At 43.1% G+C, this 15987-nt stretch overlaps 1 non-coding gene across 1 annotated transcript; it reads right to left on the minus strand.

The window, feature by feature from the left end:
• Positions 1 to 1521: 1521 nt before the first annotated feature.
• On the minus strand, positions 1522 to 1628 carry LOC135268919 (U6 spliceosomal RNA). The gene has a single exon (XR_010337259.1). It is a non-coding gene; the product is annotated as a U6 spliceosomal RNA (small nuclear RNA).
• Positions 1629 to 15987: the final 14359 nt, after the last annotated feature.

Below are 15987 nucleotides of genomic sequence, written 5' to 3' on the forward strand. Positions count from 1 at the left end.
CACGGCTCTCCTCCGCCTCGCCCACGCGGCCAATCAGCGCGCGGGGTTCGGCAGTCCAATCAGAGACGCCCGCGGGAGGGCCGCCCTGCTGGAGCTCGGCGCGGCGCTGGGCGGGACTGGTGTTTCTGCGCGCCGCTGTCTTTCCCGCCATGCCACGCGCGCGGCCTTTCCCGCCGGGATTATAGTCACAGTGGCTCTCGGCCCCTTCCTAGATGGGTACGGGGTCCGGGTTCTGCCCGACTGGATGGAAATCTGGCCGTCCCCGCCTTGGTGGTCTCTCTTGCCAGCTGGAGCCTAGGGATGCCAGGGGACGGGTCTTGGTGCAGTGACTGCGATTATCATGGGACCACAGAAACTTTCTCCTTGTTCTCGGGCTCCTACCAGGCCCTTGGCTTTCAGAGCTGGGCCCGATTTCCAGATGCGTTTAAGTTTGCAGAAAAGGGGTGCCAGGTCACGGTGGTCACGGCTGTGGGATACAGGCTCTAAGATTTGTATTGGTTTTTGTGAGCGGGGGGAAAGGCCTTGCTGCTTTCTCCGCCGGGACTGATGTATCTTCCCAAGATGAAAGTGCCTGGTGAGGGCGAGGGGCCTCCGTGGGAAGGTCATGAGCATGGAAGGGAGTGGGGCCCAGACTATGACGTTTATCTCGTTTATGAGTGACATCACCCGGAAGGGCCAGGAGAACCATTTGACCTGGTCTGTCATATTCAGGAATGAACTTCAGTTTAGATTTGGTATTTTCTCCAAAAGAGATGTGTGTATATAGTCCTAGTCTTGTCAAGATGAAACCCAGTTTCAATTGTTCACTATAAAATATTTTAGAATTTTGTGTCTCATTCTAGAATGGCTTTATTTGAAACAAAACAAAACAAGGAAGAGTCCCAGGTCTCATTGTTTTGACCCAAGTTTCATCTCAGTGGGATCCCGCAGTTCAATGCTATGATTTCTTTTTCTTTTTAAGAGTGGGGTCTCGCTCCGTCGCTGGGATTACAGGCATGAGCCGCCGCTCCTGGATCCCAGTGTTATGATTTTTGAAATCATGGCCGTGAGAAGGCAGAGCACGTGATGAGAGTCAGGCATTAAACCTGGGTTCAAATCACTAGTAATTACTTAATCATGATAAAGCAGTTAGCAGATTGTGTTCAATATAGCAGTTATCAAAGAATGAAGGTATAACTTAAAGGGCCAATGATATTTTAAACTTTTTTTTTCTTTTTGAGACGGAGTCACACTCTGTTGCCCAGGCTGGAGTGCAATGGCACGATCTTGGCTCACCGCAACCTCTGCCTCCCACGTTCAAGCTATTTTCCTGCCTCAACCTCCCCCCCTCCCGAGTAGCTGGGATTACAGGCATGGGCCACCACGCCCAGCTAACTTTGTATTTTTAGTAGAGTAGTAGAGTTTCTCCATGTTGGTTAGGCTGGTCTCGAATTCCCGGCCTCAGGTGATCGGCCCACTTCGGCCTCCCAAAGTGTTGGGATTACAGGCGTGAACCACTGTGCCCAGCCCAACTTTTTTTTTTTTTTTATGGAACACTTCACGAATTTGCGTGCCATCCTTGCGCAGGGGCCATGCTAATCTTCTCTGTATCGTTCCAATTTTAGTATAAGTGCTACCGAAGCGAGCACCCAGCCCAACTTTTAAAATTTATTTATTATTATTATTTTTTGAGACAGTGTCTCCCTCTGTTACTTCGACTGGAGTGTAGTGGTGCCATCTCAGCTCACTACAACCTCTGCCTCCTGGGTTCAACCAATTCTGCCTCAGCTTCCTGGAACTACAGGCACCCACCACCATGCCTAGCTAATTTTTGTATTTTTAGTATAGATGGGGTTTCACCATATTGGCCAGGCTGGTCTTGAAGTCCTGGCCTCAAGCGGTCCAGCTGACTTAGCCTCCCAAAGTTCTGGGACTGCAGGTGTGAGCCACCTTTCCCAGCCTTAAACATTTTTAAATTATTTTCATTTTTATATTTATTATTTTTTAAGACGGGTTTTCACCACGTTGGTCAGGCTGATCTTGAACTCCCGACCTCAGGTGATCCGCCCACCTTGGCCTCCAAAGTGCTTGGATTACAGGTGTGAGCCACCATGCCCGGCCTAAGATTTTTTTAATAAAAGCAACCTAAGGTAAAATTTTTTAATCAAAGCAATCTAAAGTAAAAATGTTTTTAGATTCAGTATAAAAAGTCCCCATTTCCAATCAGATTGAACAAATGCCTGGCAGCTTATGTATTGTGCTAAAACACAATATATTAATTGCCAATAATAAAACAGTATTTTGTATTTATATAGTTTTATTACCAAGAAGCTTACTCAGCTTTATAGATTTCCCCTCTGTAGTCTGATTAATCTTTATAGTATCTTGAGGTAAAGTACAGTGTAGCAATCAGACACTTAGGTAGTGACTTCTGAGCTCTAACAATGAGTCAACATAATGCAAGAGGCTGTGTGTGAAGTCCAACCTGGGTGCGTCCACACCACACCAAGAGGACAAGTTAAAATTACCATAGAAGCCAAAAATTAATATTTTCTGACTTTCCACCATTCCAACCATAGTGCTGTATAAAATATTTGCTATTCCTTACAGATGCAGGAATTGAATATTCCTAATATTAAAATTATTTTTCTGCATGTAGGCAAGCAAAAAAAAAAAACCAAAAAAAAATTTTTTTACAGCTATAGAAAATGAAAGTGAATGTGAGAAATAGAGATACTGGACATAATGTTCTATAGGTTTTAAAAGACTTAAGGAGGAGAAATGGAAGTATAATGTGGTCTTTACTTCTTGGCACTGGAGTAGTAATAGCTAATGGCTCTTTCTACCTGGCATGCAGCTTCCTGTAATGACTATTATTAATAGAGCCAGGCTGATCGTGAGGCACCATAACTATCTCCAGGAAAGGTGTATGGTGGAATTTAACTACAATGGCTTCTATTGCCTGGATATGCCCTTTGGTACACCTGTCTTACTAGAGATGTGTGAAAATAGGAAAAATTCAGCTCACTCAAAAGATAAGCTGCCAGTGGGACTTCAAGAGGCTCCCATTACATTCCCCTTCCCTGGAGATGTTTTATTCCCCTCCTCTCCTCCAGTGTTCAGTCTCATGCTCAGCATTGCAGGGGTTACAAAGGTGACTAGTTAAGACACAGAGAGTGCCCTTGCAGAACTTGCAGGATAACAAGGGTCATAGAAAGTATTAAGTGTCCTGAGAGAAGACCGGCTAAAATGCTATGATTCAGCATCATTCCTAAAATGGGTACCAGTTGAGCAGCAATACCTGCCAACTCTTAATTTCTTCTAAAATGCCCAACTGCAGAGTACATGCCTTAGATTCTGCTGTTAAATTGAGGGGATAGGTGATATCATGTAAACCCATGTCTTGTTTTCCCTGACAGCAAGGAAATGGTGCTCTATGACTTTATTTGGAAAGTATGTAACTCAGACTGAGGAGAATAAGTTGATATTTTCACCTCTCATATTTGCTTCTGAAGCAGAAAATTTGCTAAGCTAAATCCTGAACTAGGAATTAGTAATACTAGTAATAGCTAATTGTTAATATATATACAGCTCTTATAGTAGTTCCCGGCATAAAGTAATTACTATTCAAATATTATTTCTTATTCTTATTTATTGGGTGCTTACTATATGCCAGGCAATGTTTTTAACCTCTTTTTATTAAATTTTTGTTTTTTGAGACAGAGTTTCGCTCTTGTTGCCCAGGCTGGAGTGCAATGGTGTGATCTTGGCTCACTGCAACCCTCCGCCTCCCATGTTCAGGCAGTTCTCCTGGTTCAGCCTCTCCAGTAGCTGGGATTACAGGCATGTGCCACCACACCTGGCTAATTTTGTATTTTCAGTAGAGATGAGGTTTCTCCATGTTGGTCAGGCTGGTCTTGAACTCCCAACCTCAGGTCATCTGCCCATCTCGGCCTCCCAAAGTGCTGGGATTACAGGCGTGGGCCACTGCAACTGGCTGTTTTTAACCTCTTTATAAGTTTTCACAAACTCCCTTGAAGTACTTTTGTTATCCCCATGAGGAAACAGGTTGAGAGACTTCAAGTAATCTGCTCAAGGTCAGAAAGTGTCAGGCTTCAAACACAGACAGCCCATGTGCTTGAACAGTGCTACTGGCCTCCCAGTCTTACCAAGACCTAATCCTATAAAATTCCATTGACTCCCTAAAGTAATGGTGTAGGGAATGCTAACTGATGATAAAGAAGATATGAAACACTGAGAAATCATTTAGTGAGCATTTCATTATTTGGCTTCCTCCTCTGACCTTGAATTGAAACTCTCTACTGCAAACTAACTAGTTAGAGAAAAACGGTATTTGCGAATAGTTTTGAAAGTTTCAAAGTAAAACCACCCATCCTTTTTTTCTTTCTTTCTTTTTTTTTTTTTTTTAATAAAGTAAAGGAATAAGGAATGGCTACTCCATAAGCACAGCAGCCTCTTTTTTTCCTTAAAAGAAAAATAGCTGGCCAGGTGCAGTGGCTCACACCTGTAATTCCAACACTTAGAGAGGCTGGGACAGGTGGATTGCTTAAACTCAGGAGTTTTGAGACCAGCCTGGTCAACATCGTTTTTTTATGTGGTTTATTTTATGTATTGATTTATTTTTGAAACATAGTCTCGCTCTGTTGCCCTGGCTGGAGTGCAATGGTGCAATCTCAGCTCATTGCAACCTCCGCTCGAGGTTCAAGCGATTCTCCTGCCTCAGCCTCTGGAGTAGCTGGGATTACGGGTGCCTGCCACCACACCTGACTAATTTTTTTTTTTTTTTTTTGAGACAAGAGTCTCTCTCTGTCACCAGGCTGGAGTGCAATGGTGCCATCTCAGCTCATGCAACCTCCAACTCCTTGGTTCAATTGATTCTCCTGCCTTAGCCTCCCGAGTAGCTGGGATTACAGGCACATGCCACCATGCCCAGCTAACTTTAATATTTTTAGGAGAGACAGGTTTTCACCATGTAATTTTCTGTATTTTTAGTAGAGATGGGTTTCACTATTTTGACCAGGCTGGTCTTGAACTCCTGACCTTATGATCTGCCTGCCTCAGCCTCCCAAAGTGCTGGGATTACAGGCGTGAGCCACTGCACCCTGCCATAATTTTTGTATTTTAAGTAGAGACAGGGTTTCACCATGTTGGCCAGGCTGGTCTTAAACTCCTGTCCTCAGGTGATCTGCCCACCTCAGCCTCCCAAAGTGCTGGGATTACGGGTGTGAGCCACTGTGCCCAGCCTTATTTAGCATTTAAAAAAAACCTCTGCAGAGGATTTAGAGCCAGACTCTTGAAATCTTGATTCTAGTACTTTCTAGCCATCTGGCTAGAGTTTGAGATCAGTCTGGCCAACATGGTGAAACCCCATCTCTACTAAAAATACAAAAATTAGTCAGGCATGGTGGTGGGTGCCTGTAATTCCAGCTACTTGGGAGACTGAGGCAGGAGAATCAGAGAGGGAAGTTGCAGTGAGCTGAGATCACGCCATTACACTCCAGCCTGGGCGATAAGAGCAAGACTCCATCTCAAAAAGAAGAAGAAGAAGAACTAATTTGTAAAGATTAAATTGAAAAAGAACTACTATATAAACGGGTGAATTAGAATCTAAGATCCAGAAGAGTATTTAGTCTCATCTCAGATATTTAGTCTAATCCATTCATTTTAAATGAGAAAAGGAGACTTACAGAGTTGCACGAGTTCCTACAAATCCCAAAAAGGGCAGATGTTTTGAACATGATCTAAACTAGGTGCCAGCCACATCTCATAAAGGGCTTAATGCCTGATTAATCCAATTAATTGCAGTGCTGGTAAGAAAAGGAGAGCCCAGGTTTTGTATTATCCATTTGTTCATTGAGTCTGTAGCCCCTTTCTTTGGAAATTAACACAAATGATCAATCTAGTTTATAAATTAGTCACTCATGAACTTGGCAAGGATGAATCAATAAATACTTCAGTGTTTTTCTATCTTGAGAAATGCGCTAGTATCACATGACACTGGTTAAAAAAAAAGAGAGAAATGTACTCAGACTTCAATTTATGAAACATTAACTTAGACTCCAAATCTTTATACTATAAAGAATCTTTCAATTATTAATTGTAACTACAAAAGAAAACGTTTGTGTTTATACTTGGCCAAAGAATGACTTTTAGATAATTAAAATATCCCTTCAACCACCCTCACCCCAAGTCCCACTTATTTTCCTTCCTCCCAATATTATAAAAATTATATAAACTGGGCACGGTGGTATGTGCCTATAGTCCCAGCTATTCGGAAGGCTGAGGTGGAAGGACCCTTGAACTCAGGAGTTTAAGAGCAGCCTAAGCAACATAGCAAGACCCAGTCTCAAAAAAAAAAATCATGTATATCCTCCTGGTCCATTTTTAAATATTATTTTTTAAAAAGTGTGGCTACCCTAGGCACACTGCTTTTAGGGTAGCCCTGCTCTGCAAGGGGCAGTTAAAAAAATGTATGTATACATTAATATATGTGTGTGTATATGTGCTATACCTCCCAAACCATACATGTACCCTTAACATTTTTATATAAATAGTATCATGTCTATTTGCTTATTTGTGTTCTCTTACAAGAATGTAAAATGTGGCTGGGCGTGGTGGCTCACGCCTGTAATCCCAGCACTTTGGGAGGCTGAGGTGGGCGGATTACCTGAGGTCAGGAGTTCGAGACTGGCCTGGCCAACATGGAGAAACCCCATCTCTAAAAAAAAAAAAAAGAATGTAAAATGTGTGAAGCAGAGACTTTGTCTTGCTTTGTCTGTTTTCTGCTGTACTAACAGCTCCTACCTAACACATGGTAAGCACCCAAATATTTGTTGAATAAATAAATATCAATCCGTAACTTTCTTCTTAAATTTGGGGTGTGTGTGTGTGTGTGTTCATGTGTTCATTCTCATCTAGTTCACTAATTTTTACTGCTTTGTAAACTGTTTTATTTGTCCATTCATCTATTAGAGGTTATTTACATTATTTTCACTCCTTTGCTGTCATAAACCCTTACACATAAATTGCAAATTTTTTTAGGCTGCTGCAGAATAATTTCTTTAGGGTATATATGCCCCAGAAGGTGAATGTTGAGCAATGAAGGGTGATGTTTTAAATTTCACTGGCTGCTTGTCATGTTACTCTCAAAAGTGGCCATAGCTAATTATACTCTCAGCAGCAGTGGAAGAAGGCTTCATGTTTCTTACATCTTGCCAAAACTCTCTACTGTGAGATTTTAAAATTTATTTGCCAATCTCATGGGTGAAACATGGTGTCTCTTTTTTTTATTTTATTTTTATTTTAGGAGCTGCTTCACAGGGCCGCCCAGCCAGGGGTAGCCGAGATGTGGCAGCGCCGGTGTCTCTTTTATTTAAATTTTTATTCAGGCTGGGTGCAGTGGCTTATGCCTGTAATCCCAGCACTTTGGGAGGCTGAGGCGGACAGATCATGAGGGATCAAGACCATCTGGCTAACATGGTGAAACCGCGTCTCTACTAAAAATACAAAAAAATTAGCTGGGTGTGTGATGTGCGCCTGTAATCTCAGCTACTTGGGAGGCTGAGAAAGGAGAATCTGAAACCCTGTCCCTACTAAAAATACAAAAAAATTAGCTGGGCGTGTGGTGTGTGCCTGTAATTTCAGCTACTCAGGAGGCTGAAACAGGAGAATCACATGAACCTGGGAGGCAGAGGTTGCAGTGAGCTGAGATTGAGCCACTGCACTCCAGCCTGGGCAACAAAGCAAGACTCCGTTTCAAAAAAAAAAAAGACAATCTGCTCACACCTGTAATCCCATAATCCCAGCACTTTGGGAAGCCAAGGTGGGTGGATCACGAGGTCAGGAGTTCAAGACCAGCCTAGCCAAGATGGTGAAACCCCGTCTCTACTAAAAATACAAAAATTAGGTGGGCGCGGTGGCAGACACCTGTAATCTCAGCTACTCGGAAGGCTTAGGCAGGAGAATCACTTGAACCCAGTCAGCAGAGGTTGCACTAAGCCAAGACCCGCACCACTTCACTCCAGCCTGGGTGATAGAGTGAGATTTCACCTCAAAAAAAAAAAAAATTATTCAGATAACTGTAGATTTCATATGTAGTTGGAAGAAATAATACAGAGAAACCCTGCATACCCTTAAGCCAGATCCTACTAATGATAATACTTTGCAAAAGTATAGTCACAACCAGGATATTGAAATTGACACAGTCCACAGATTTTGTACAGGTTCCCCCAGTTTTACTTGTACTCATTTTATGTGTATGTGAGTGTATTGAATTATATATAAGTTTATGTCATATGTAGGTCCATGTATCCACTTCCACACTCAAGATACAGAACGGTTAAAACACAGGGATCTTCCTGTTATGCGAAATCTCAGCTCACTGCAACCTCCGCTTCTGGGTTCAAGCGATTATTGCGCCTCAATCTCCCAAGTAGCTGGGACTACAGGTATGCGCCACCACTCCTGGCTATTTTTTGTATTTTTAGTAAAGACAGGTTTTACCTTGCTGGCCAGGCTGTTCTGGAACTCCTGGCCTCAATAGATCAGCCTGCCTCCACCTCCTGAAGTACTGGGATTACAGGTGTGAGCCACCGGCCGGCCTCCTCCTCCTTTTTAATCTCTGTTCTTTATTTGCAAGATTTTATCCTTTCAGGCTGGGTGTGGTGGCTCATGCCTGTACAATCCTAGCAATTTGGGAGGCTGAGGCAGGCAGATCACTTGAGGTCAGGAGTTTGAAACCAGCCTGGCCAACGTAGTGACACCTCGTCTCTACTAAAAAAAAAAAAAAAAAAATACAAAAAATTAGCCGGGCATGGCGGCTGGCACCTGTAATCCCAGCTACTTGGGAGGCTAAGTGAGGCAGGAGAATTGCTTGAACCCAGGAGGTGGAGGTTGCAGTGAGCTGAAATCATGCCACTGCACTCCAGCCTGGGTGACAGAGTGAGACTCTGTCTCAAAAAAAAAAAAAAAAGATGTTATCTTTTAAAAAATGTTGTATTCAGTGTTATATGTGGAAACTTAAAAAGAAAAAAAAATTAAACAAAATGTTGTATAAAAGGAACCATGCAGGCCGGGCACAGTGGCTCACGCCTCCAATCCCAGCACTATGGGAGGCCGAGGTGGGCAAATCATGAGGTCAGGAGTTCGAGACCAACCTGGCCAACAGGGTGAAACCCCATCTCTACTAAAAATACAAACAAATTAGCTGGGTTTGGTGGCGGGTGCCTGTAATCCCAGCTACTCAGGAGACTGAGGCAGGAGAATTCCTTGAACCCAGGAGGCAGAGGTCGCAGTGAGCTGAGATCGTGCCATTGCACTCTAGTCCAGGCAACAGTGTGAGACTTTATCTAAAAGGGAACCTTGCAGTATGTAACTGTAATCCCAGCACTTTGGGAGGCCGAGGCAAGCAGATCATTTGAGGCAAGGAGTTCGAGACCAGCCTGGCCAACATGGTGAAACCCTGTCTCTACTAAAAATAACAAAATTTAGCTGGGGATGGTGGTACATGCCTATAGTCTCAGCTACTTGGGAGGCTGAGGCAAGAGCATTGCTTGAATCCGAGAGACAGAGGTTGCAGTGAGCCAACATCACACCAGTGCACTCCAGCCTGGGTGATAGAGCAAGACTCCATCTCAAAAAAAAAAAAAAATCCATCCCTTTTATTGTTGGTATTCCATGGTATGGATGGACCACAGTCTGTTCAACCATCACTCATCGAAGGAGCTATGTTTATTTCCAAGTTTGGGCCATTGCAAATAAAGCTGCCATTAATGCTTATGTATAGGGTTCTTTTTTCTTTTTTTTTGAGACGGAGTCTTGCTCTGTTGCCAGGTTGGAGTGCAGTGGCACAATCTCGGCTCACTGTAACCTCTGCCTCCTGGATTCAAGCAATTCTCCTGCCTCAGCCTCACGAGTAGCTGGGACTACAGGTGAATGCCACCACACCCAGCTAATTTTTGCATTTTTAATAGAGATGGGGTTTCACCATCTTGGCCAGGATGGTCTCAATCTCTCTCTCTTTTTTTTTAAGAGACAGGATCTCACTATGTTGCCCAGGCTTGAGTGCAGTGGCTATTCACAGGCACGATCCCGTTACTGATCAGCACGGGAGTTTTGACCTGCTCCATTTCTGACCTGGGCCAGTTCACCCTTCCTTAGGCAACCTGGTGGTCCCCTACTCCCGGGAGGTCACCATATTGATGCCGAACTTAGTGCAGACACCCGATCAGGATAGCACACCACAGCCTGGAACTCGTGTACTCAAGTGATCCTCCAGCCTCAGCCTCCCAAGTAGCTGGGACTACAGGCACACGCCACTGTGCCCAGCAGTCTCAATCTCTTGACCTTGTGATCCACCCACCTCAGCCTCCCAAAGTGCTGGGATTACAGGCGTGAGCCACTGTGCCCATCCTTACGTATAGGTTTTTGTGCAAACATAAATTTTCATTTGGTGTCTCATTTTTTTCAATTACCATTTCCCAGATTTCATATGTTTGTAGATTATTCAGTTTCCTCTTTTGATAAGGGACTATTTTGCTTATTTTTTCTGTTGGGTTGTTTGTCTTTTTCTTACTAGTTTGTAAGTTTTTTTTTTTTTTTTTTTTTTTTTTGAGACAGAGTCTCACTTTTGTCACCCAGGCTGGAGTGCAATGGTGCGATCTCAGCTTACCGCAATCTCTGCCTCCCGGGTTCAAACAATCTTCTGCTTCAGCCTCCTGAGTAGTGGGATTACAGGCATGCACCATCACACCCGACTAATTTTTTTATTTTTAATAGAGACAGGGTTTCACCATATTGGCCAGGCTGGTCTCAAACTCCTGACCTCAAGTGATTCGCCCGCCTTGACCTCTCAAAGTGCTGGGATTACAGGCATGAGCCACCATGCCCAGCCTAAGAGTTCTTAATATGTTCTGCATAGCAATCCTTCGTCAGTTATATGAGATTGTTTGTGTTGACGTTTTGGTGGTCATTGTTTCTCAATGTGCTGTAAAGTTTAGGAAAAGATGAAGAATTTCTGAAACTTGGATTTGGATCATTGATGAAGTGACGAAGGAGTTTCCTTTGGGGCTGCCCACCTTGTGGAGCTTTGTGCCTGCTGCACCTTACATGTAGCAGCATTTTCTTTGCATCCTTGCATACCAGCGATACACTTTAATTGTTGGTGTGTTAGGTTCTAGGCACACCATATCAAAACATCTACCTGCTTGAGGGCAGATGGCATGATCACAAATCTTTGCCTTATTTTTTGGGAACATTCAGATATATTTATTGCATTGTAAAACCAGGTGTGTTTTCTGGCATTTTGACCAGCCCTCAGAAACTGCTGACATCATGATGTACTCCTTGCCTGGTGTTTCCATTTTCCCCAGCACTGCAGCCAGAATTTAGAATCCTGACTCACCCTTCGGCCAGCCACAGAGAATGCTGATTATTCTGGTACAGTCAATGCTCACGAAGTGACTTTGAAAGGGGAAATCGCTTTTGGACAAGTCAAAGCCAGTGCAATTTCAGATAATAGCCAAGCTTTTCTTTTCTAGCTTTCTCATCTGCTCAGCTGCGCTACTTTCTCCCCTGATGGAAGTGGAAGCCATGATTCTGCAGTCCTGGCCATAAAGCTGTGGATTGTACAAGCTGGCACGGCCAGTACTGCCCTACTGAGTTCACTGAACTGTCCTTCTGATCTGCACTGAGAGAGCCCGGCTGTGGTGCAGTGCTCACAGTGAAGCTGTCTGCATAGCTGAGCTAACAATCCAAACTTCAGTTCTCATTTCAATAAACATTCATGACCAAAATTACCTTGAGTAGCTTATTTATATGAATCTTGCAATTAACCCAAATTACCCATGGAGAAATTGATATACAATGCTTCTCATAATTTCCCCTCAAACCATAGCAAAAACATGAAGGCAAGTACTAGGATTTCTGGAAACATGGAATTTATATCTATGCCACACAAACAATGTTAAAGAAAACAGGCTTTGGATATTTTCAAAGGGCTCTGGTGAGGATTAAATTAAGGTATAATATATGAAATGTTTTGTGAATTCCAAAATGTTTTACCAAGATAAAAGATTATTAAGATCAGTTTCTTCCGGGCGTGGTGGCTCACGCCTATAATCCCAGCACTTTGGGAGGCCGAGGCGGGCGGATCACAAGGTCAAGAGATCGAGACCATCCTGGTCAACATGGTGAAACCCTGTCTCTACTAAAAATACAAAAAATTAGCTGGGCATGGTGGCGCGTGCCTGTAATCCCAGCTACTCAGGAGGCTGAGGCAGGAGAATTGCCTGAACCCAGGAGGCAGAGGTTGCGGTGAGCCGAGATCACGCCATTGCACTCCAGCCTGGGTAACAAAAGTGAAACTCCATCTCAAAAAAAAAGAAAAAAAAAAAAAAAAGATCAATTTCTGTCAGTCTCATACATCCAAGTCATGAAATCAAGTCTACAATGATTTACTACATATAAGGAAATATTTCTGACATGTGAATAGGCAATCATAGAATTTCTATTGTATTCAAATAATGAACAAAAGTAATTTTCTTTTTGAGATTTTGACTTCCCCATTTGAGGTAATATTCTCAAGGAACTAAATGTTACTGATGTTGAATATTTATCCCAAATGAGGCTTGCTTTGGGCGACACAGAATTCAAATACAGCTCTGAACAAAACTGAAATGGTGCTAATATGATCCTTTCTGTGCCTCCTTTTCTTTCCTTTTGGATACTTCAAATATACAGCTAGTCTCCTTGGGACATCCTAGGGCAGTCAAGGCCATTTCCTTCTCTCTCCAAGACTGACCTGCCGCAATCCATCAAGGACTATGATTTTCTTGTAAATATTTAGAAAGATGGTGCACAACAAAAGATATATTTGGCAAAAACTGAGCTGATGGCATTCAAATGGAGCCAAGTGTGGGAATTCACACTTGGAATAATCCAAAAGAATGTTTAATAGTGGAAGAAGAGAAGCACAGGAGATGGGGCAACATTTTCAGGGTCTCTCACCTATTGAAATATTGGTATCTTACTGGCTTAAGGGTCACTTGTTGGATGATTAGTGTGCTAATTCTGTGGGAAGAGAGATTCTCAAGAAATACACAATTGCCATTAAAAGTAAAACACAAGATTGTTTCCTCCCTTGAATATAGCAAGAACTCTGTAGAGTAATCATAATGCTTTGGGCAGCTATCCTTGAGAATTAACAATGTTTTTTTTTAAATTGCAGGGAGAAGAGAAGAGGACAGAAACAAGTTTCTGTTTCATATTCCTTCTGTGTGGAGTTATCGCAGAAGAACCTTAGGGATTGCAGAGATGGTGACTGACTGGGACATGTGAAATGTCTGCACACTGGCAGTTCAGCAAGCTTTTCCTGTTGGCCTGCTATTCTCAGGAAACTGTCTATGGGGCTGTTTGGCAGGGGTGGGGAAAGTGCGTATGTTTGAAAAATTCAGGATAGACACAGGCAACATCCCAAGTTTTGAACAACAATCCAACTGTGTATGTGTGTGTGTACGCACCCCCATGCTCACACCTGCACATAGCACCTTGCACTTCCTTGATTAATGGAAAACTAGAAGAATAATACCGGAGGATTAAGCCCCAGGGTATTGACTGGGACTCAGAGAGACCGGAGGCTCAACTAGAGGGTGGAATTTTTCTTTAATTTCTGCCTTTCTTTTCACATCTCCCTTTCCCTTTCCTTTCTGTTTCCTTTCCAGTACTCTTAGGTTGTGGTCCCAGCTGAATAAGAGCCAATAAAAAACTTCCCATTGAGAAGTATTGGCTGAGCGTGGTGGCTCATGCCTGTAATCCCAGCACTTTGGGAGGCCGAGGCCAGTGGATCACTTGAGTTCAGGAGGAGTTAGACATCAGTCTGGCCAACATGCTGAAACCCTGTCTCTATTTAAAAAAAGAGAGAGAGAGAGAGAGAGAGAGAGAAGTTAGGGGACATTGGCCAAGGTCTCAGCATTTCCAGGGTTTCTTCCAAGAGTCTTTCTTGAAGACCCCATTAAATTTCTTGTGGTAGATTTCCTAGAGAAGCCAAGGAGCATTCTCCTTGAGTTTCCTCACATCAGACCTACAGACCCTTACTTACTTTCTCCTAATACCTACTTTGATATATTTCTTTTTTTGAGACAGGGTCTCACTCTGTCACCCAGGCTGGAGTGGTACAGTGACACGATCTTGACTCACTGCAACCTCCACCTCCTGGGTTCAAACAATTCTCCTGCCTCAGCCTCCTGAGTAGCTGAGATTATAGGCATCCGCCACTGTGCCCAGCTAATTTTTTTTTTTTTTGAGATGGAGTCTCACTCTGTTGCCCAGGCTGGAGTGCAGTGACGTGATCTTGGCTCACTGCAACCTTCGCCTCCTGAGTTCAAGCGATTCTCCTGCCTCAGCCTCCTGAGTAGCTGGCACTACAAGTCTCCACCATCACACCCAGCTAATTTTTTTTTTTTTTTTTTTTTTTTGGTAGAGACAGGGTTTCACTGTGTTGACCAGGCTGGTCTTGAACTCCTGACCTCAAGTGATCCGCCAACCTCAGCCTCCTAAAGTGCTGGGACTATAGGAGTGAGCCCCCGTGTCAAGCAATATATTTCTATATGAAGAATAGTACATTGAGTTGTTATACAGGGGCATGAAAGGAATTTTAAGATTCACAATAGAGAGGGAAAAAAGCAAACTTTGCCAATTAAAATCATAGAAAGTCTTGAAAACAAACCTCATCATTTCATTATATGTTTCTAAATTGCAGGCTGGGTGCAGTGACTCATGCCTATAATCCCAGCACTTTGGGAGGGTGAGGTGAGATCACTTGAGTCCAGGAGTTTGAGACCAGACTGGGCAACAAAGTGGGACTCCTGTCTCTATGAAAAAATTAAAAAATAAAAATCAGGCTAGGCATGGCGCCTCACGCCTGTAATCCCAGCACTTGGGGAGGCCGAGGCAGGAGGATCAGGAGGAGGTCAGAGGTCAGGAGTTCAAGACTAGCCTGGCCAGCATGGTGAAACCCCGTCTCTACTAAAAAAAATACAAAAAAAATTAGCCAGGCATGGTGGTACATGGTAATCCCAGCTACTCGAGAAGCTGAGGCAAGAGAATTGCTTAAACCTGGGAGGCAGAGGTTGCAGTGAGCCAAGATCGCAGCACTGCACTCCAGCCTGGGCGACAGAGTGAGACTCCGTCTCAAAAACAACAATAAATAAAATAATAAAATAGCTGACTGTGGTGGCACATAACTAGAGTACTCCAGCCTGGGTGACAGAGCAAGACCCTCTCCCTAAAAATAAAATAAAATTAAATAAATAAATCAACAATATATAGCAGACTCTACAGGCCCAATATAGGCAAGATCCCAGTATCTAACAGCATACTTGGCACATGGGCCTTCAGTGAAATATTGAATGAATACCTCATTTCCCCTCTTGGCATCACACCTGAGATTGCCCTATTTATATGTTGTCCTCAGAGCCAGCTTTTATTACAATGCATTTGAGAGTTGTTAAGACAGGGCATTTTCCACAGGCTTTTCCTGTTTTTTAAGTACTTTCCAACCTTGATTTGCTGGTAACAGCAGTTGGCTTGTGTTTTATGCTGGCCTTTGCAATGATACAGCAAATGGAATCTGGAATCTCCAGAACTGATGTCAATATGAATAATTTCTAAGTGGAGCTGACATACAATGAGAAAATTATCACTTACCACAAGAGGGCTGTGAGTTTGGAATCATGTATATACAAGAAGTACTTTTTACACTGTAATGTGCTATTCAAATGTTTTGTTGTTATTATTATATCAGAAAACAACCCATAGGACCTTATAAAGAATAATTATTCCAGTCATATTAATCTTCTGTGACAAAGCAATGTTTCTCCAACGTTTTTGATCAGTTAATCAGTTTGGCAAAATACCTCAAAACTTCTTATCTCGCCGGGCACCGTAGCTCATGCCTATAATCCCAGCACTTTGGGAGGTCAAGGTGGGTGG

Source organism: Aotus nancymaae, unplaced genomic scaffold (assembly GCF_030222135.1).
Source record: "Aotus nancymaae isolate 86718 unplaced genomic scaffold, 86718_ANA_hifiasm-v0.15.2.pri h1tg000046l, whole genome shotgun sequence".
In the NCBI taxonomy this organism is placed as follows: Eukaryota; Metazoa; Chordata; class Mammalia; order Primates; family Aotidae; genus Aotus; species Aotus nancymaae.